Here is a 22,907-nt window from a genome sequence, read left to right as displayed (position 1 = left end):
TTGAACTAATGATCAACTGCCAGGTTATGCAATGTGCTGTGTGATTTTCTGGTAGAAGCGAATTACTTCTGTACATTTTTTTCTGTATTATATTATGATGTATGATGTATACCTGCATGAGAGTTTAGTGTTTCACACAAAGAATAAAACGGACTCTGGAGGGGCATAAATGCTGTAGAATGCAACAGGATCACCTAAGACCATTTTGTTGAATACGAGTGCTATGAATGACAGCTGAGGTCATACTGTAGGTGATAGCTACTGTCAAATTCTTTGAGACACACATCCGGGTATTTGACCAATAAGCACCTTGTTTGCACCTTAAGGGAAGGAATCACATGACGTTGATTCCCTTCCCCTATTTGCTCATACTAGGACACAGTGCAGGATTAACGGAAGGGCTTTAGGTGCTGAAGTGCAGGGCACCAACCTTGGGGGTGCACCAAACGGCGGGGAGAAAGTGAAACTATTGCTGAAAAGCGCTGAAATTTAGAAGCGCCGGCTGCTGAAGGAGCGCTAAAACGGTGAAACAAGCCGGTGAAGCGTCAATTTTCCGTGCCGCACCGGTCAAAGCGGTTCCGGGGGGCACTGAAACGGGTCGTAGCACCGGGCACTACGAAGGGTAATCTGGCCCTGCTAGGGCATGACGTATGTGTAGGCAGAAGAATTCCCCCATGTTGTCCCTGTCACTGCAAACCCCTATGTTTTCGTCTTGGGGAGAGACTAGACAACCATGTCTCCTCCGAATCAATCTGGGAACCCATAGTAAAAACTAGAAAATGTGCTCCTCGGAGCACAGGTCTCCGCCAGTACTGTTCCTGATTAATCCTGTCTTAAGTGTTACTTGATTAATCCTGTCTTAAGTGTTACTCCGCCATTTCTCAGCCATTTCGTGATTATTCCTGTCTTACCTCACTTTGAAAGAGACCAAGACTCTTTCAAAGTGACACATCTATTTATAGGCCGCTATACGTCATGCGTCTGACTAGCCAATCAGAGCACACTCTTTCAACGTATTGTCACGTGTCACGTGAGGCTTGACCAATGTTAGCTCGGAAAGTGAAAACATAGTCTCCTGGCGGAGACAACAAAAAAGGAAAAAACAGCTGCCCTCTGCTGTTTTTTCATTCGAATTTGACTCTGGGGGGACCTCCCATAGACATATAAAGGTGCCTCGTTTGGCTCTGAAGTGTATGTATGGCGGACGCACTTCCGCTTCTGGGGGGCAGCTGGATATTTCCGTGTGCGTCACAGAAGGGGGCGTTCAGTAGGCCAATCAGACGCAGGTGGGGGAGAGACAACTAGATTCTGACAAGTCCTGGAAAAGACGCGCTGTGGTTGGCCAGTAGTCAACACGCTGTGATTGGCCAGTGCCCGTTCCCCCCGGAAATATGGTGGCCACCATACCAAGCATGTCGCTCCAATGAACTGCAGAGGCCAATGAGGTATCTAGGTTTCTATATCTGTGGGACCTCCCAATAGAATGTGGATAACAGGATGTTGGCCGTTAGGTCCGCCCTCAGCCCTACACTTCCAGTCCACTTGTCTTTTTTTACTTTCCTAACATTCCTAATCCTAACTATACACTTTGTAACAGGAGCTCCCGACAGATTCAGCTGCAGAGCTCTGAATCTGTCTTGAGAGATTACCTCCGAATAAGCACATGAAGTCGCCACCTGACCGTGAGGAGTTTCACCAGGCATTTCACCATGTGTAGAGAAACATGCTATGCCTCCCAGTTCTGCTCCCTACTCGACAGGTGCCTTGGCCATCCTGTAAGAGTTGCTGGTGCAGTGACAGAAAATGGCCTCCCTTTCCAGCTTCCCAACCGGCTGTGGGTGAAGTTTTGGGGCCCTTGAGGCCTTTTGGGGCCTTTATATGTATATATATTTTGTTATTCTTATAACTTCACACCAGAAATGTACACATTAGCCTACATGTCTTATGCTAGTGGGAGCAAGATGTTCCACAATAAGGTGGCCCAGTTGTTAAGTAACTGACTAGAATGCCCAATGCTAATATCGTTGCCTCGTCAATGTTATGTGAAAATAGTGTTTCCCTGATGTTCTCTATTGTCTAAGTCTTCATTGTGAATGTGCATACCAGTCCATGATTCAGTTTGTAATAGTGAACAGGACATTGAGAGAACGCATATAGAATGAACACCTTTCGTTTAGCTTAGTTTTACTGTATTTAACTTCATCCTCTTACAGTATGCTATACATACCACTGTATTTCTTTCTTTTTCTTCATCCTCTCTCTTTCTCTTGCTTTTCTCACACCCATGAGGATAATTATGCTGCTTTTTCATGTCATGGATTTGCATTGTCTTCATCCGTTGCAATCGTTACAGTTGGAAGGGAATCAATCATCACCATGTCACCGCACATCTCTTTTTAACACACACGCGGACCAGGGGGGCCCCTTAGGGAGATTTCCTCCTGAGATGTCACTGTAAAGGGTTGTTGTAGTCACTGTGCGTTTGCCACACTTTGATACATTGCTGTGGGGTAAAGTTTGTTGGCCTTCGGGGGCCCCCTAGTGGCGGGGGCCCCAGGCAACGGCCTGGTTCCAGGTTCACCTGCTGGGAGTGCCTCCGCCAATTGTAGCCTATTCGTTGGAATGCCCAGCCAACCTGAAAGCACTGTGGAGGAATCAAACCCCAATATTCATGATGGTGGGCAGGAACTTTACCCCTGCACCACCCAGATGCCCCTTGAAGCCGGCAGGGGCTTGTGTTCTTTGTCATTTGCAATACCAACTCCTACAGCTTGAGTGGGGTGCCTGTTCAGTCAGGTAGAAGAACTGGGAGGCATAATGTGTTTGTTCCTCGATTTGCATTACACTCTCCTGGTGTAACTCCTCATATCACAGTGTCAGGTGAAAAGAAGCAGCTGGTGACTCCATGTGTGTCGGAGGAGACATGTGGCTGTTTGCACCCTCCCCAGGACAACAAGTGGGGATTAGCAGCAACAGAGACCAAGTTCAAGTTCATTGTTCAAGGGGATTTGGCATAACTACTAATTATGCAATTCTTCTGCCCATCTTAAGAAAAACAATATCACACGTGTACATTGTGACGATAACTGATATGAAATTAAATACAATTAAATGATGGCCTTTATGGCTTTAAGCACATGTCATCCGCACTTCATATATCTATATCCACAAGATCCCCATTACAGGTCCTAGATTTTTACACATATTTATACACACATGCACACGCACACGCACACACACACAAATAAAAATAGGATCAAAATGTTTATCTGCAATAAACAGTGAGAGCTGAAATGTGCACACCAGTAATCTTTCTTACTCACAAACATGCACTCACGCACGGACGCACACACAAAATAAAAATAGGATGGAAATGTTGATCTGCATTAAACAGTGGGAGCTAACAACAGTGTGTGGACTCTATTTTTATTTTTATGCTGATCTTCTGTTTGTCTGCACCTGATCATCAAAGTGGATGTGCATGCTCTACGTTCTTTACTGTGTGTGTGTGTGTGTGTGTGTGTGTGTGTGTGTGTGTGTGTGTGTGTGTGTGTGTGTGTGTGTGTGTGTGTGTGTGTGTGTGTGTGTGTGTGTGTTACACATTACATACTGTACACATTACAGTATGTATTCTCATTTCATAGCACTGCATATGTGTTCCTTGCATTTTCTAATGCATGTACTTGGTAACCTGCTAACGGCAGCATGAAAGCATATTAAAGGAAATGTGTTATTAAAGATGGGCTGATGGGCATTTATGTAGTCCTAAAGACTTTTCATTCACCTCATGTTGTGGAGAGAAGGTGTATGTGACCATAGTATATAGACATTGTGTATATAACATAGTTGCTGTGACAGATTGAAACCTTAGTCATTTTTTCACATCACACTGTGCCAGGAGCTCTAGATTTTTGATTAAGTGCTGCAATCAAACTGAGCCTGCTCTCTCTGAACCATTTCCCCTAAAGTGACTCAGTTTTCAAGCTGTCTTTCACTTCAAAGAGACATGACCGGTAGGGAATGAGGGGAGATTGTTTGAGAGACAGAGAACGGTTGAGTGGGAGAAAAAAAACATGGGGTGTGAGGTAGCATAGCAATTGCTTGGTCTTAGGCCCAAAAACTGGGGGATACAAGGAGAACACATAACCTTTGGCCTAGTTCGAAAGCTTTCATTTAAGAAAAAAGCCCAGAAAAGTTGCAGACGGCTTAAATAATATTGATTTTTTTTTTTCTTAGTGTGGACAGCCTTAAGGAAGGCTCCTGACAATTTTAGTTAGTTACTCGTAACCATGCAGTAAATGAGGAACAAAACCCATAACAGGGAAGACATTCCCCCCCAAGCTATTCTCTTGTCACCATAAAATATGACACAATAGTAAACTGATATAACCATTACTTGTTTATGATGTTGAGGGTAGGGAGGTGGGAGCTGGTGGGCTTTTTATTAATTCTCTCCTTATCATTCCAAACACGTACTGCTGCTTTTTATAATTTGCCCTGCTCTACTGTTATAAATCAGTCCCAACGTCACACACCACCAATGCAAACAATGAAAGAGGCCATTGGTGATTTCGGTTAAGCAACATGGTGTTGGTTGATCCATGCCTCATGATGTGTACAGACAAATTGGATATGAATGGCACAAAACAAAAAAAACAAGCAATTCCCTAAAATATATGATAGTTCAATCAATTTTTGGGAAGATAAGCAACTTCCCATAAAGCAGAGAGCCAAGACTGAATATGATCATCATTTGATGCCATCCACGACATGGTGCTGTTCTGGACAAACCAGACCATGCTTGTGGACAGAATTAGTTTTCATATACAAGGAATCTGCCTCGATGAGTTTGGTGCATTTTGGTGCCATTAGAAATGATGGACAGTTTCCAAATGGTGTCCCTCATCCACACCCACTCCGGCACAACCACCACTCACCCACCCACCCTTAGCTGTAATACCAACATGGGCAATTTCAAATAAGCTCTTGGCCATGCATTAGGCCTGTAGTGACACAGATGGAGTCTCTAACAACCATTTACAAATCCAGTGTTATAGACCCATCTGTTTTGAATACATATACTCTATCTGATTATAAAGCACAAAAGGTCAATTCAGTTCATTTCAAAACACAAAGAACATGTGTTTTATACCTCCTTTTTACCTTAAAACAAAACAAGGGTGGTTGGAGAACATTAAAATCAAACATTGACTGAAGAAATGACTGCAAGGCATTAAATAAGATCAAATTACGAGTGAACAAATAAATGTGCTCTTCATTTATCACATTCAATCTTGAGGGCTGCCAAACTGAAATACTGTATAGGGTATATTATGGCTGTCAAATTAATGATTGATGATGATGCTGTATTGTAACATCTTTGCACCTCTATCCTATTACTTGTGATGTGCTGCTGACTAGTGTTTAGGTCCAAATGTCGCCTGACTTTTCTTGCAACAAAGTCTCTGATAATGTCCTTGGAGTCCAGTCTTTGGACTAGTTTTCTCGCAATGGAGGGGATGGCGAGTCCAGTGAGTCTTTCCTGGCTCATGGTGAAGTGCATCTAGTTTTTAATGAGTTTCATTTTGCTGAATGTGCGCTCACCTCCAGCCAGTAGTCTTCTCTCGCTCTCTTTCTCAGTGGACCTGCTCTGTGTGGGATACTTGTGTCTTGCTCAGTTTCTGATGCTGAGAATGATATCATGGAGGACAGCCTGAACATTTTCTTGCTGACTTTAGGTCTAACAATTTGCTAATTGCAAGCATTAGTAATACCAGCAGGTTGCAATATAAAATAATAATACCCGCAGGTTGCAATATAAAAGTCTTCATTTACAAGGGCAGTGAAGCAGTGTTTTGCCTTGTTTTAAATTAAAACAGCAATGTTGGCTGATACACAAGCAGATATACAAGCTCACAGCGTGTCACTTCGTGCCGCGCTGCGAGCTTGTACATCTGCTATATTTTGAACATTTTTGAAAAATCTTTGAACCATTTTGAATTACAAAAAAAGTGTGAGAACTACTGATTTAGAAGGATTTTGTAGAATTGGCCAATGTTACATAAAGATTAACCACTTAACCCAATATATCTAGCTGAATGGGGTCCTCCAGGGCTCTATACTACTGTACAGTAGTTGAACGTTCAGCCCAAAATAGGGACACTAGCATTCATGTTGTTAATCTAGCTAAAATGTAATTTTCTAGGCTCCCTAGCTCCAGTCCTCACCTTTGCAACTCTAGGTTTCACCTGGTGTTTCTTCACACTTTTTCTGGACAGTCATTTGGCCACCGCTTCTATGCTCCTTTCATTCTCTTGCCTGTATGACCCTGTCTTTTCTTTTTTTGAGCCCCTGATTTTTGGTGAGGCATTTTGGCTTCCCTAGTCAGGCTGCTGTTCACTTTACATTGGCAGAGCATTATGTGTTCTGACTGGCCTGTAGACTGAAAAAATAAACTAGAAAGGTGTTCCCAGTGGAGCACACGTCCTGTACAGTATACCCCAATCATTATTCTTACATTGTCTGACACATATTACAATGTCTGACACCGAGTCAATGGGTTCCCATCTAGGTCATTGTAGGGGTGATGTGTCGCACCTGCTGTGATGATGTGGGGGTGGCACACAGTGGGGGTGACAGACATTACATCATTATCAAGGAAGGTTTTGAAAGGAAGAGTCGTGCAGTCCGCCCTCTAGATAGTCGTGCAGTCCGCCCTCTAGGTTTACCACTCATGGGTGGCAAACCTCGCACCGGAAGTTTGATGAAATACATTGCAGTGGATGGAGCCGGCTGGAACAGCTCATGAACAAACGTTGTGCGACCTTTGTTATATAATCTGTTCAGGAATATAAAAGAAGACATATCACAGGTTGTTTTCTAATCACTTACTTTTCAATGTGCAAAGCACATCATTTTATTGAGGCATCTAAACGGGTATCGTTTCTGTCTCTGAGGCATCGCGAGAGTTGGCTGCCAGACAGGAAATGCTGGACAGTCTCGCGTTTTTTTTGGCCGTTCAGAAACACACTTTGTACTCTTTAGATACCTCTATAAAATTATACAGTGTACACATCGAAAAGCAACACAGCAGAAAACAATGTGTGATATGTCTTCTTTTATTTTCCTGAGACGATTATTTTATAGGTCTCAATCGTTCAGAAATGGTGTTTGTTCATAAGCTCCTCATAGACTCCAATGTTATTTCACAGACTTCCGGTGTGAGTCTTCCACCCAGTGCGACAAATCTGCCAGCTGGAATTGCAGGATAGAGAAAATGACGGCGACTCTTCCTTTTAAAACAAATTCCTTGATCATTATTAGGAAGTAATCCGGTGTGCATTTTCACATGACCTGAAGAAGATCCGCAATGGATTGAAAAGTTGTCAGCTAATAAAGAAGTACCTTTTTTCCTGCTTTGGTGTGTGGGCTCTATCTTTTTGAACTGAAGCCTCTTTAGCCTAGCACCCACCAGTCGATGTGCGTTACCCAAGTTCCCTTACAAAATGTCTGACACAATAATATGACACATTAACATCTCTCTCTATCCCCCCTAAAGCCCCCTACATGCTACCATCCAGCCGTCAAACTTTGTTGGGCCGGGGGATGATAGCATGTAGGGGTTAGGAGGTGATAACTACAAAATGACGTCAATCTGGGTGGTCTCATAACTTTAGGTGGTCACCTAGTCACCTGGTCAGCGCTTGTTCGGCCATCAAGACAGTGTGATTGGCTGGGTGGTTGTGATATTTTTTATTCATTTCCATATTCAGACCAAGGTGTTAGTAGACCAGAGCTCAATCAGAGAGAAAGAGAGAGAGAAGGAGAGGGAAACCTGAACGCGATGATCGATGCGTCGCAAAGCGATCTGTTGCATTGCCAGACAGTGTAGGAGGTGCAGAGTTGTAATCAACAAATCTAGAGAACACTCAAACAGATCGCCAAGAGTGGATGACATAAAATAATCTGGGGAGGAAACAAGATGCAGTTAATACTGTACATCTGGCACTTGTCCTACTGTATGTGAAGTATTTCTCAGTGTTTAGCCCAGTTCGTAATAAGCCCAATTCATATTAGCCAAATGAATTATGCAGACGGACGTACAAAAACTGACTGCCGCGCCGACCTTGCTGGATGTGGGTGTGCTTTGGGTCCGCTACATGTCCACGTGGACGCAAAACGGACCCTGAGCAGATGCCTGCCAAGGAGATCGCAGCAGTAATTTCTTTGCGTCGATGCGTCTGTATGACTTGTCCTTGGCAAACATTATCTATAAAATTGGGGTTGTATCTGCTCTGAGTATGCTTCACATACATTGAACTGTGAAAACTATGAAAGGCAAAAGTCCATCGCTACCAAGTTTTAAACACTACGTAAGCACCTAACAAAATGGTTCAATGATGTTTGGCGATGAACCACCTGGCAGTATGTGTAATAATCTAAATGAGTTGACTAATCAGTCAGTATTTTATAAAGGAGAAACCGATATGAATATTAGTCCCCCAAGATACCCGGTACACACCAGGTAGGGAAAAACTATGCACGTCTTTTTTTGTCTCTGGATATTGTCAGTATGCCCATCAGTTGCATGCATGCCTCAGGTCAAACAGGGCCCTGAGAGTCTAAAAGCGCTGCAAGGGGGTCGCCTCTTCTATGGTCAATGGCTATGTGGCATAGTGTTAATCCTGTAGATCATGTGGTAACTGGCAGCCACATCAAGTGTATTTTCATAATGCAGATTCCAGAGTTCCATTCCAGTTAGCCACCGGCTAACAAGCTACAAAAAACACTATCACTGGATTATGTTCTAAATAAAACACTCAGGCCCAGATTGATGTTCTTCAAAGCCGCAGCACAAATTGCCCTGCACCTTTGAACTTTTTCAGTGTGTTCAGTAATGCTGAAAATTGATTAATTAAACAACAGAATACCAAGACATTTTGGACTGATGCAATGCAAGTCCAACTGAGAGAAATTCAATTTAGGTGACTATTGTTCATAAAATAAATGAATCTTTGTCCTGTCAGAACAAGGATTTGCTGCATTGTATTTCAGACAGCTTGAAAATTCATTGATTTTTTTCTGTTTCTGGAAATACCTGTTTAGGTGTTGAATGTCATCGTTGGAGTATCTTTTTGTGCGCTAAAACAGTGCATTCACCTGGGACAGGCATGACCGTGTGGGCTGTGATATTTAAGATGTGGCTCTATCTATCTATCTAGATGACAGATAGTGTAGGCTAGAGTTGCAAGGAGCTTGACAATTGCCGGTGTTGTGTGGGAGCCTCAAGGTCGTCTTTGATGTCTTAAGATTAAATATTGTGTAACTGCATAGGGCTATATTTTGGCACAGGGCAGGCACTTTGATGTGAGGTGCGCAGCGGACGGGCGAAATTGACAATTTCCCAAGGTGCAGTAGGGTGTTTTTCCTTGAGTTTGATATTTTGGGGGCCTCACCATGCACCGATATGGGAGGAGAGGTGCAGTAGGGGGTGTCACTGCAATTTTGGGGAGGATCACAATTTGGGTCGTCAAGCGCCCACCTGCTTAGACAAAATCAACTGGTAGCTATATAGCATGGCGCGTGGTCGTCTGTGCTATTTTCATCATTTTAGTTGCCAGATACCCCAGATAGACATCCAAACTCACACAAACCCACTTTAGCGAAGATAAGATGAAATATGATAAGATATATATAATATAGAATTGTATTGTCTCAGTGGAAAAACTTGTTTGGGCACACAGTGCATTAGTGCACTACACAACAACAATGACATTACATCTTTACACCATTACAGTACATTATGACAGACATGCCATCACATGGAAGACATAAATATTTTCGTTCAGAGCACTAATTGTTAAGGGGATGAATGGGTTTTTGAATTTATTTAGTCTGCATCTGGGCACCCTATACCGCCTGCCAGATGGAAGGTGTTGATATTCATTATACAGTATGTGTAAGGGGCCTGGTATGATTTTCTGGGTCTGTCTGATCATGGACTATTCAAAAATGTTTTGTAGAGAGGGCTGTTGTCTTACTCATATTACCTAAAGGCTGTGTGGTTCAGCAAGGAGATTTTTTTAACTGGACCAGAGGATTGCTGAACTATGCTATGCAAGCCAAATCTTATTATACTCTTAATTACTGTACGGTATAAGAGCATCCTCAATTTCTGTTCAACTAACACTCTGATGGCACTATTAAGATGATCGATGGGGCGTTCTGGGCACAGAACGCAGAGTGCAATTGCGTTGGGGGTGCTTCTCTGCCAATTTTGCTAGTTAGATGGTGCTTATCTGGGCGCTAAGGTGGCGCACGGCGCAAAGAGGTTGTATTTAGATTCTGAATTAGTCATGGGTGTGTTTTAGGCGTTATATTAAATAAACCAATCACAGTGTCGGCTCCCATTACCTTTTAAGAGCTAGGTGCACTTGAACCATGGCGCATTGGCATTTAAATGATGGTGTGAGGGGACACAAACAATCTGCTGAGGAAAAGTGGGTGCGCGACCATCAAGCAGCACTTATAATGTGATATCGCCTAATGATTTCAGGAGACAGTGAAACTGGCATGCAATGTCTCCTGATTTAAATTAATGTCCAAGAAAGACACATCTGTGATATCTTGACATATCAACTTAATAATCAGCTCATTCTTTCTTTAAATAAATAACATTGCTAATGTTTTTTTTATTTAAACCATCTATTTAAAGCATGATGACAGAGACACTGTCGTCCTGTGCGTCTTGCCCCGGAGCTCTAAAATAGAAATTGAGGGCTGTCCATTGCGCAGAGACAGATAAAGAATGTCAGGAGGCTATGGACTCATAACATTCTTATGTGAGGAGAGGTATTTGAAAATATTCATCAGCTGAAATAAACATAAACAAAAACATAGTTTGTCTGCCGTTTCAGGGCAAAAAAAACAATTTACGTTTTGTATCATACTGTATATGGCAAATTGGCTGATGACTTCAATGGACAAGACTTGCACTATTAATGGATAATATGCACCAGTTCATTCATTTGTTGTTCAACCTCTAATGCTGAGCCTCCAGAAATGTCACTTGAATTGTTGAAAGTGAGTATTGAAACCGGATAGACTTTGATTTCAATCAGTATGCGAGCATTGTGAACCCACCTAGGCTCATCTTAATCTCAATAATGCGCTCTCTAAATAGTAAGGAAATATCTGCATTGTATAACATCACATAAAGTTTGTCAATGTTTTATCATAAAACAAACATAACAGTAAAACACATTATTCAGTTTTCCACTTTCTCTTGTGTACCTCCAAGTACCCCTTACCCCCATTTGAGAAACGCTGCTCTAGAGGCTTACACATGTTCTGCATGAGTGGTCCAGCTCAGGTTGCAATACATTTGAATTTGTAAATAGTACTTGTATGTGTCATGGATCTGTATGTGGTCTCCAAAGCCAGTCAAACATCTATTTTTTCCCTTTTTTTGGTTTTGACATTCAAAATCAGGAAATAGTTGTCACACCACTGAACAAAATGCTGAATGTCACAGATTGGCTACTTCCTTTATTCAGCCTGTCTAGATATTACCACCTGTTTATGCTAGCAGAGGAGCCTCTGAATTAGTCAAAATATATACAAATTTCTTCTTGGTATTGCATGACATTTGATGATTCATACCTGATGCTCTAGTCACAGGATATTCAAGTTGTTTTGATTATGCTACTGTAGGTACAGTAATACATAAGGTCTGGGACCTGACATGCATGTGTATCATCTCTTCGAAGAGTACAGTAGAGCTTTGTCACATTTTGCGGGCTTTATTATGCAATCTTACTTTACACAGTGTGTTGTTTACATGCTATGTTTACCAACATGCTGAGCATGTTTGCACTGTAGTATTTAATGTTGGATCTACTTATCCACATAAACCTTATCATTCTGGACATGTCATAACAGGCAAACATTCAGCTATTTTCAGCAAAGAGATTTGGTGAAGAGGGAAAAAAGGACCCTTGGGGGTCCCCAGTCAAATGATGTACATGTATTATATAGGGTTAAAGTGGTTAATGTCTAGTGTGTTCAGTATCCCTTTGTCATTCCATTGTATGCATTCAGATGATCCTATTAGGACCAGGAGAGCAGTCTGTGACCTGTGGGTTTTCTTTGTCTGGGGAACAGCTTGGTTCTCAGAACATCACCCTTAGTGGCAATATAATCAATGTCAATGGGAGCATGATCCAATATGCAGACTCTATTTTTCTGTTTTAACATATTCTTCCGTTCAGCACTTGGCATTTTATTGTTTGGATCTGTGTGCTTTTGGAAACTTTTGGGCACTATTTCCTTTATTCATCAGGCCAAGGATGGCTGAACCGTCTGCAAATTGGACAATGCAGTTTTTATGTGCACTGCTCGGTGCTCACACATTCATTTGTATACAGGGAGAATAGGACAGCTTGCCTTAGACAACCTTGGGGAGCGCCTGTATACTGATGTTCTGTGTGCCTGAGGAGATCTTGTTAATTAATTAGGTTTCGAGAGCCTATCAGGCTTCGAACCCTATTACATCTCTACACTTTCATTATTATTCTTCCGCCGTTTTTGCCAGTTCTGGCCTAACCGCCTGGTCACTTTTTATGAAATTCGGCAATATGGTAGAGGGCTATGCCAAACGGCGAAAACCCGAAACTCACAAACATTGGCCAAAGGGTGGCGCTGTAGCACTCAATTGAAATATGCCAACTTTGAACAGGTACAACTCATGCCCTGTTTGACCCACAGCCATGAAACTTCGATGCACACATGCGTCTCCTCATGCCTAACAACTTTCACTGTTTGACTTTTGACCTCTGACCTTTAGATCTCCCACCATTTCGAATTCTATGAAAAGCAGTAAAAAGCAGTAAAAAAATCACTTCTCCTGGGATTTATGAGCAATCTGTACGAAACTGTATACACATGAACTTTGGACCAATGCCGACAAACGTAACTTAGCGGATTTTCCATAAGTGAAAACGTTAAGCTTTTATAAGCCAATGAAAATTGCAGCTTTTTTTAAATTATTCATCTGCCCCTAACACATACATGCAGACTCACATTTGTTTGACACTTTGCAATATTGTAGAGGGTCCTTCCAAGTATCACTGAAACCAATCTTACTCCAATTGGTCAAAGGGGGGCGCTATAGCAATTTTTTGAAAATGCAAACTTTAAACAGGCAAAAGTCATGCCTCGTTTGGCCGACAGCCGTTAAACCTGCTTACACATGTGCCTTGACTCATGAGGAACACATGTATCACTTTGACCAGTAAGCTCTGCCCTTAGATTGTCTGCAATTTTGAGCAGTTTGAAAAACATTTAAATCCAGGATTTCTGAGCAATTTGCATGAAACTGTGTCAAATACATGTTTGAGGCCCTTTTTCACAGGTTCAGGTGTGTTGGTTCAATAGCTTGATCGCTTAATCATCTGCCTTGAAACCATAGGGTAGCCGGTTCGAATCCCACCTCAGGTAGACTTAATTATAATTGCATTGCACACAACATGACTATACCAATGAATACATGTGCAATTGTTAAAGATGACGAGAAATGCATACTTGAAAGTAGTTCTTTTCAATGTATGACGTACTTCATTCGCGCTTTTGTTTTGTTTGGTTGGATTCTCCCTTTTCACTGTCTAAGGCTGTGTATTGGATAGCTCCACCAGTAGAGTGTGAGTCTCATGTGCCGAAGGTCCCTGGTTCGAATCCCACTTATTACAGTTCACATTTAAATTGCATTGTACAAAACATGATCCTGTTAATTCAGACAAGTGCAATGTTTAGACAATAACACGAAATGCTTTTGAGAGTAGTTTTTTTTTATGTATGACATACTTTCTTGTGAAAATAGCCGATCTACAATCTCACACCTTTTTAGATAGCAACGCGTTGTGAGCTTGTAGATCGACTATTTTCCACTAGTTTCCATTCCGAAATATATTGAGCAGTTTGAAAAACATTTAAACCAAGGATTTCTGAGCAATTTGCGTGAAAGTGTGTCATGTGTGTGAACTCCCTTTTCACTAGTACAGGTCTGTTGGCCCAATGGCTTAATCATCTGCCTTGAAACCACAGGGTTCCTGGTTCGAATCCCACGTCATGTAGAATTCATTATAATTGCATTGCACACAACATGACTGTATCAATGAATGCATGTGCAATTGTTAACCAGTAAACTCCGCCCTTAGATTGTCTGCAATTTTGAGCAGTTTGAAAAACATTTAAATCCAGTATTTCTGAGCAATTTGCGTGAAAGTGTGTCATGTGTGTGAACTCCCTTTTCATCAGTTCGGGTCTGTTGGCCCAATGGCTTAATCATCTGCCTTGATACCAGAGCGTCGCCGGTTCAAATCTCACCTCATGCAGACCTCAACTCAATTGCATTACACACAACATGACTGTATCAATGAATAAACATGCAATTGTTAAATGAAACGCTTATTGAGAGTACTTGTTTTCAATGTATGATGTACTTCATTAGGTTTCGAGAGCCTATCAGGCTTCGAACCCTATTACATCTCTACACTTTCATTATTATTCTTCCGCCGTTTTTGCCAGTTCTGGCCTAACCGCCTGGTCACTTCTTATGAAATTCGGCAATATGGTAGAGGGCTATGCCAAACGGCGAAAACCCGAAACTCACAACCATTGGCCAAAGGGTGGCGCTGTAGCACTCAATTGAAAATGCCAACTTTGAACAGGTACAGCTCATGCCCTGTTCGACCTACAGCCATGAAACTTCGATACACACATGCGTCTCCTCATGCCTAACAACTTTCACTGTTTGACTTTTGACCTCTGACCTTTAGATCTCCCACCATTTCGAATTCTATGAAAAGCAGTAAAAAGCAGTAAAAATCCTACTCCTCCTGGGATTTATGAGCAATCTGTACGAAACTGTATACACATGAACTTTGGACCAATGCCGACAGACGTAACCAAGCGGATTTTCCATAAGTGAAAACGTTAAGCTTTTATAAGCCAATGAAAATTGCAGCTTTATTTTAATTTTTCATCTGCCCCTAACACATACATGCAGACTCACATTTGTTTGACACTTTGCAATATTGTAGAGGGTCCTTCCAAGTATCACTGAAACCAATCTTACTCCAATTGGTCAAAGGGGGGCGCTATAGCAATTTTTTGAAAATGCAAACTTTAAACAGGCAAAAGTCATGCCTCGTTTGGCCGACAGCCGTTAAACCTGCTTACACATGTGCCTTGACTCATGAGGAACACATGTATCACTTTGACCAGTAAGCTCTGCCCTTAGATTGTCTGCAATTTTGAGCAGTTTGAAAAACATTTAAATCCAGGATTTCTGAGCAATTTGCATGAAACTGTGTCAAATACATGTTTGAGGCCCTTTTTCACAGGTTCAGGTGTGTTGGTTCAATAGCTTGATCGCTTAATCATCTGCCTTGAAACCATAGGGTAGCCGGTTCGGATCCCACCTCAGGTAGACTTAATTATAATTGCATTGCACACAACATGACTATGTCAATGAATACATGTGCAATTGTTAAAGATGACGAGAAATGCATACTTGAAAGTAGTTATTTTCAATGTATGACGTACTTCATTCGCGCTTTTGTTTTGTTTTGTTGGATTCTCCCTTTTCACTGTCTAAGGCTGTGTATTGGATAGCTCCATCGGTAGAGTGTGAGTCTCATGTGCCGAAGGTCCCTGGTTCGAATCCCACTTATTACAGTTCACATTTAAATTGCATTGTACAAAACATGACCCTGTTAATTCAGACATGTGCAATGTTTAGACAATAACACGAAATGCTTTTGAGAGTAATTGTTTTTTAGGTTTCGAGAGCCTATCAGGCTTCGAACCCTATTACATCTCTACACTTTCATTAGGTTTCGAGAGCCTGTAAGGCTTCGAACCCTATTACATTCCTTGGCTTTCATTATTAGGTTTCGAGAGCCTGTAAGGCTTCGAACCCTATTACATCTCTACACTTTCATTATTATTATGGGGCCAGGCTTCCAGCATGGACCCATATTGTTATTCGCATTATTCCATTTCTTCTTCTTCTTCTTCTTCTTCTTCTTCTTCTTCTGCCGTTTTTGCCAGTTCTGGCTGAACCGTGCAGTCGCTTTTTATGAAACTCGGCCATATGGTAGATGGTCATGAAAAACGATCAAAAAATAAATCTCACAATCTTTCGTCAAAAGGTGGCGCTATAACACTCAGTTGAAAATGACAACTTTGAACAGGTACAACTCATGCCCTGTTTCACCTACAGCCATGAAACTTCGATGCACATATGCGTCTCCTCATGCTGAACAACTTTCACACTCTGACTTTTGACCTCTGACCTTTAGATCTCCCACCATTTTGAATTATATGAAAAACAGTTAAAACCTATCTCCTCCTGGGATTTTTGAGTAATCTGCACGAAACTTTTTACACATGAACTTTGGACCTATACCAAAAAACGTTTGCAAAATATCTTCCATAAGTGAAAAAATGAAGCTTTAATGAGCCAATGAATATTGCAGTTTTATGACAATTATTCATCTGCCCCTAACACATACATGCAGACTTACCGTTCTTTGAAACTTTGCAGAAATGTAAAGGGCCATTCCAAATATCACTGAAACCAATCTTACTCCAATTGGTCAAACGGGGGCGCTATAGCAATTTTTTGAAAATTGAAACTTTAAACAGGCAAAAGTCATGCCTCGTTTGGCCGACAGCCATTAGACCTGCTTACACATGTGCCTTGACTAATGAGGAACACATCTATCACGTTGACCAGTAAGCACCGCCCTTAGATTGTCCGCAATCTTGAGCAGTTTGAAAAACACTTAAACCCAGGATTTTTCAGCTATTTGCGTGAAACTGTATGATCTGTGTGATCTCCTTTTTCACAGGTTCTTGTCTGTTGGTGGCTTCTCGCTTAAATGTGTGCCCCACAACCTGAAGGTCACCAGTTCAAGCCTCACTTGGTGCAGACTTCATTCAAGTTGCATTTCACACAACATGACTATCAATGAATACATCTGCAATTGTTAAAGATAACATGAAATACTTAATTGAGTGTTTTTTACATACAGCTGATCTACAATCTCACAACTTTTCAGATAGCAATGAGAGTATGTTTTTTCAATGTATAACATACTTCATTGTGAAAATAGCCAATGTACAATCTGACAACTTTTAATGGTTTGTGAGCTTGTGGATCGGCTACTTTCACTAATTTTGGTTCTGAGGAGATGTACAATTTCTTCATTGGTAAATGGTTTGTGAACGAGTGATCTTAGTGTTAGTGAAACAGGGGCTTGGGTCATGACAGAAGGCAAGAGTTTGTGATCCTCCACAGACAATATCAGCCTGGACAAAGATATAGCACTATAGGTAGTGTTGCAGCTACCTAAGAGTGCTTCATGACCGTAAGGTTGCCGGTTCAAGCCTCACTTGATGCAGACTCATTTAAGTTGAAATGCAAAAAACATGACTCAATCTATTCCGTTTCCATGGCGCTCTCTCTCTCTCTTCAATCTATTCCATTTCCATGTCTTTCTCTTCAATCTATTCCGTTTCCATGTCTTTCTCTCTGTCTCTTCAATCTATGCCATTTGTCTCTCTCTATGTCTCTTCAATCTATTCCGTATCTCTCTCTCTCTCTCTCTCTCTCTCTCTCTCTCTCTCTCTCTCTCTCTCTCTCTCTCTCTCTCTCTCTCTCTCTCTCTCTCTCTCTCTCTCTCTCTCTCTCTCTCTCTCTCTCTCTCTCTCTCTCTCTCTCTCTCTCTCTCTCTCTCTCTCTCTCTCTCTCTCTGAGGGGTGGCCATAGCTGAGTGGTTAGTGAGCCCGCCTAAGGAGCCAGAGACTCTGGTTGCCCGGGGTACGATTCCAGGCCAGGTCAGCAAATGTGTCGATGAAATGAAATTTGTCCCTGAGCAAGACTCTTAACCCCTAATTGCTCACAGGCACTCATTGGAAACAAGACCGCAAGGACTTTCATGAACTGACCTGTTAAAGGAATTATCATTTCTCTTTCTCTCTCCTGGCCCCATATTATCGCTGCTTGCAGCTATATTTATTATTATTCTTCCGCCGTTTTTGCCAGTTCTGGCCTAACCGCCTGGTCACTTCTTATGAAATTCGGCAATATGGTAGAGGGCTATGCCAAACGGCGAAAACCCGAAACTCACAACCATTGGCCAAAGGGTGGCGCTGTAGCACTCAATTGAACATGCCAACTTTGAACAGGTACAGCTCATGCCCTGTTCGACCTACAGCCATGAAACTTCGATACACACATGCGTCTCCTCATGCCTAACAACTTTCACACTCTGACTTTTGACCTCTGACCTTTAGATCTCCCACCATTTCGAATTCTATGAAAAGCAGTAAAAAAGACTCTTCCTTCGTACAGATTGAGCAATCTGTACGAAACTGTATACACATGAACTTTGGACCAATGCCGACAGACGTGAGCAAGCGGATTTTCCATAAGTGAAAACGTTAAGCTTTTATAAGCCAATGAAAATTGCAGTTTTATGACAATTATTCATCTGCCCCTAAAACATACATGCAGACTCGCATTTGTTTGACACTTTGCAATATTGTAGAAGGTCATTCCAAGTATCACTGAAACCAATCTTACTCCAATTGGTCAAAGGGGGGCGCTATAGCAATTTTTTGAAAATGCAAACTTTAAACAGGCAAAAGTCATGCCTCGTTTGGCCGACAGCCGTTAAACCTGCTTACACATGTGCCTTGACTCATGAGGAACACATGTATCACTTTGACCAGTAAGCTCTGCCCTTAGATTGTCTGCAATTTTGAGCAGTTTGAAAAACATTTAAATCCAGGATTTCTGAGCAATTTGCATGAAACTGTGTCAAATACATGTTTGAGGCCCTTTTTCACAGGTTCAGGTGTGTTGGTTCAATAGCTTGATTGCTTAATCATCTGCCTTGAAACCATAGGGTAGCCGGTTCGAATCCCACCTCAGGTAGACTTAATTATAATTGCATTGCACACAACATGAATACATGTGCAATTGTTAAAGATGACGAGAAATGAATACTTGAAAGTAGTTATTTTCAATGTATGACGTACTTCATTCGCGCTTTTGTTTTGTTTTGTTGGATTCTCCCTTTTCACTGTCTAAGGCTGTGTATTGGATAGCTCCACCAGTAGAGTGTGAGTCTCATGTGCCAAAGGTCCCTGGTTCGAATCCCACTTATTACAGTTCACATTTAAATTGCATTGTACAAAACATGACCCTGTTAATTCAGACATGTGCAATGTTTAGACAATAACACGAAATGCTTTTGAGAGTAGTTGTTTTTTATGTATGACATACTTTCTTGTGAAAATAGCCGATCTACAATCTCACACCTTTTTAGATAGCAACGCGTTGTGAGCTTGTAGATCGACTATTTTCCACTAGTTTCCATTCCGAAATATATTGAGCAGTTTGAAAAACATTTAAACCAAGGATTTCTGAGCAATTTGCGTGAAAGTGTGTCATGTGTGTAAACTCCCTTTTCACTAGTACAGGTCTGTTGGCCCAATGGCTTAATCATCTGCCTTGAAACCACAGGGTTCCTGGTTCGAATCCCACGTCATGTAGAATTCATTATAATTGCATTGCACACAACATGACTGTATCAATGAATACATGTGCAATTGTTAACCAGTAAACTCCGCCCTTAGATTGTCTGCAATTTTGAGCAGTTTGAAAAACATTTAAATCCACTATTTCTGAGCAATTTGCGTGAAAGTGTGTCATGTGTGTGAACTCCCTTTTCATCAGTTCGGGTCTGTTGGCCCAATGGCTTAATCATCTGCCTTGATACCAGAGGGTCGCCGGTTCAAATCTCACCTCATGCAGACCTCAACTCAATTGCATTGCACACAACATGACTGTATCAATGAATTAGGTTTCGAGAGCCATCAGGCTTCGAAAGCTATTACATCTCTACACTTTCACTATTATTATTAAGGTTTCGAGAGCCTATCAGGCTTCGAAGCCTTATTGGGTTCCTTGGCTTTCACTATTATTAAGGTTTCGAGAGCCTATCAGGCTTCGAAGCCTTATTGGGTTCCTTGGCTTTCACTATTATTAGGTTTCGAGAGCCTATCAGGCTTCGAACCCTATTACATCTGTAAGAGTTCATTATTCTTCCGCCGGTTTTGCCAGTTCTGGCCTAACCGCGTGGTCACTTTTTATGAAATTCGGCAATATGGTAGAGGGCTATGCCAAACGGCGAAAACCCGAAACTCACAAACATTGGCCAAAGGGTGGCGCTGTAGCACTCAATTGAAATATGCCAACTTTGAACAGGTACAACTCATGCCCTGTTTGACCCACAGCCATGAAACTTCGATGCACACATGCGTCTCCTCATGCCTAACAACTTTCACACTCTGACTTTTGACCTCTGACCTTTAGATCTCCCACCATTTCGAATTCTATGAAAAGCAGTAAAAAAGACTCTTCCTTCGTACAGATTGAGCAATCTGTACGAAACTGTATACACATGAACTTTGGACCAATGCCGACAGACGTGAGCAAGCGGATTTTCCATAAGTGAAAACGTTAAGCTTTTATAAGCCAATGAAAATTGCAGTTTTATGACAATTATTCATCTGCCCCTAAAACATACATGCAGACTCGCATTTGTTTGACACTTTGCAATATTGTAGAAGGTCATTCCAAGTATCACTGAAACCAATCTTACTCCAATTGGTCAAAGGGGGGCGCTATAGCAATTTTTTGAAAATGCAAACTTTAAACAGGCAAAAGTCATGCCTCGTTTGGCCGACAGCCGTTAAACCTGCTTACACATGTGCCTTGACTCATGAGGAACACATGTATCACTTTGACCAGTAAGCTCTGCCCTTAGATTGTCTGCAATTTTGAGCAGTTTGAAAAACATTTAAATCCAGGATTTCTGAGCAATTTGCGTGAAAGTGTGTCATGTGTGTGAACTCCCTTTTCACTAGTTCAGGTGTGTAGGTTCAATAGCTTGATAGCTTAATCATCTGCCTTGAAACCACAGGGTTGCTGGTTCGAATCCCACCTCAGGTAGTCTTCATTATAATTGCATTGCACACAACATGACTATATCAATGAATACATGTGCAATTGTTAAAGATGACGAGAAATGCATACTTGAAAGTAGTTATTTTCAATGTATGACGTACTTCATTCGCGCTTTTGTTTTGTTTTGTTGGATTCTCCCTTTTCACTGTCGAAGGCTGTGTATTGGATAGCTCCACCAGTAGAGTGTGAGTCTCATGTGCCGAAGGTCCCTGGTTCGAATCCCACTTATTACAGTTCACATTTAAATTGCATTGTACAAAACATGACCCTGTTAATTCAGACATGTGCAATGTTTAGACAATAACACAAAATGCTTTTGAGAGTAGTTGTTTTTTATGTATGACATACTTTCTTGTGAAAATAGCCGATCTACAATCTCACACCTTTTTAGATAGCAACGCGTTGTGAGCTTGTAGATCGACTATTTTCCACTAGTTTCCATTCCGAAATATATTGAGCAGTTTGAAAAACATTTAAACCAAGGATTTCTGAGCAATTTGCGTGAAAGTGTGTCATGTGTGTGTGAACTCCCTTTTCACTAGTACAGGTCTGTTGGCCCAATGGCTTAATCATCTGCCTTGAAACCACAGGGTTCCTGGTTCGAATCCCACGTCATGTAGAATTCATTATAATTGCATTGCACACAACATGACTGTATCAATGAATGCATGTGCAATTGTTAACCAGTAAACTCCGCCCTTAGATTGTCTGCAATTTTGAGCAGTTTGAAAAACATTTAAATCCAGTATTTCTGAGCAATTTGCGTGAAAGTGTGTCATGTGTGTGAACTCCCTTTTCATCAGTTCGGGTCTGTTGGCCCAATGGCTTAATCATCTGCCTTGATACCAGAGGGTCGCCGGTTCAAATCTCAGATGTAATTATTAATACAACACCTACAGTAACCACATACAGCCGATCTACAATGTGACGCGTTATGAGCTTGTATGTATATAATAAGCAACCCATGCTGTATGATAACTTACCACATATGAAATCCAATTCTGTCTATCCAATGGCTCAGTCTGTACTGTGGCCATAGCTGAGTGGTTAGTGAGCCCACCTAGGGAGCCAGAGGCCCTGGTTGCCCCAGGTACGATTCCAGGCCAGGCCAGCAAATGTGTCGATGAAATGAAATTTGTCCCTGAGCAAGACTCTTAACCCCTAATTGCTCACAGGCCCTCATTGGAAACAAGACCGCAAGGACTTTCATGAACGGACCTGGAATTATCCTTATCCTTTACACTGTCTACCCACAAGTCTATAGGTCCCTGGTTCAAACCCCAATTTAACCGGTCCAAATATAATTTACTGAACAAAAATCATGACTTTGTTAATTAATGCATGTTCACTTCTTCTCTCTCGCTCTCTCTCTTACTGCCTCTCTCTCTCTCTCTCTCTCTCTCTCTCTCTCTCTCTCTCTCTCTGCCACTCTGTCACTGTCTGTCTGCCAGTCTGCCACTCTGTCACTGTCTGTCTGTCTGCCAGTCTGCCACTCTGTCACTGTCTGTCTGCCAGTCTGCCACTCTGTCACTCTGTCACAGTCTGTCTGTCTGCCAGTCTGCCACTCTGTCACTGTCTGTCTGTCTGCCAGTCTGCCACTCTGTCACTGTCTGTCTGTCTGCCAGTCTGCCAGTCTGCCACTCTGTCACAGTCTGTCTGTCTGTCTGCCAGTCTGCAACTCTGTCACTGTCTGTCTGTCTGCCAGTCTGCCACAGTCTGTCTGTCTGCCAGTCTGCCACTCTGTCACTGTCTGTCTGTCTGCCAGTCTGCCACTCTGCCACTCTGTCACAGTCTGTCTGTTTGTCTG

The sequence above is a fragment of the Gymnoscopelus microlampas genome, assembly GCF_963454915.1.
Source record: "Gymnoscopelus microlampas genome assembly, chromosome: 13".
NCBI classification, from domain to species: domain Eukaryota; kingdom Metazoa; phylum Chordata; class Actinopteri; order Myctophiformes; family Myctophidae; genus Gymnoscopelus; species Gymnoscopelus microlampas.
Note: the sequence above shows the minus strand (reverse complement) of the source record.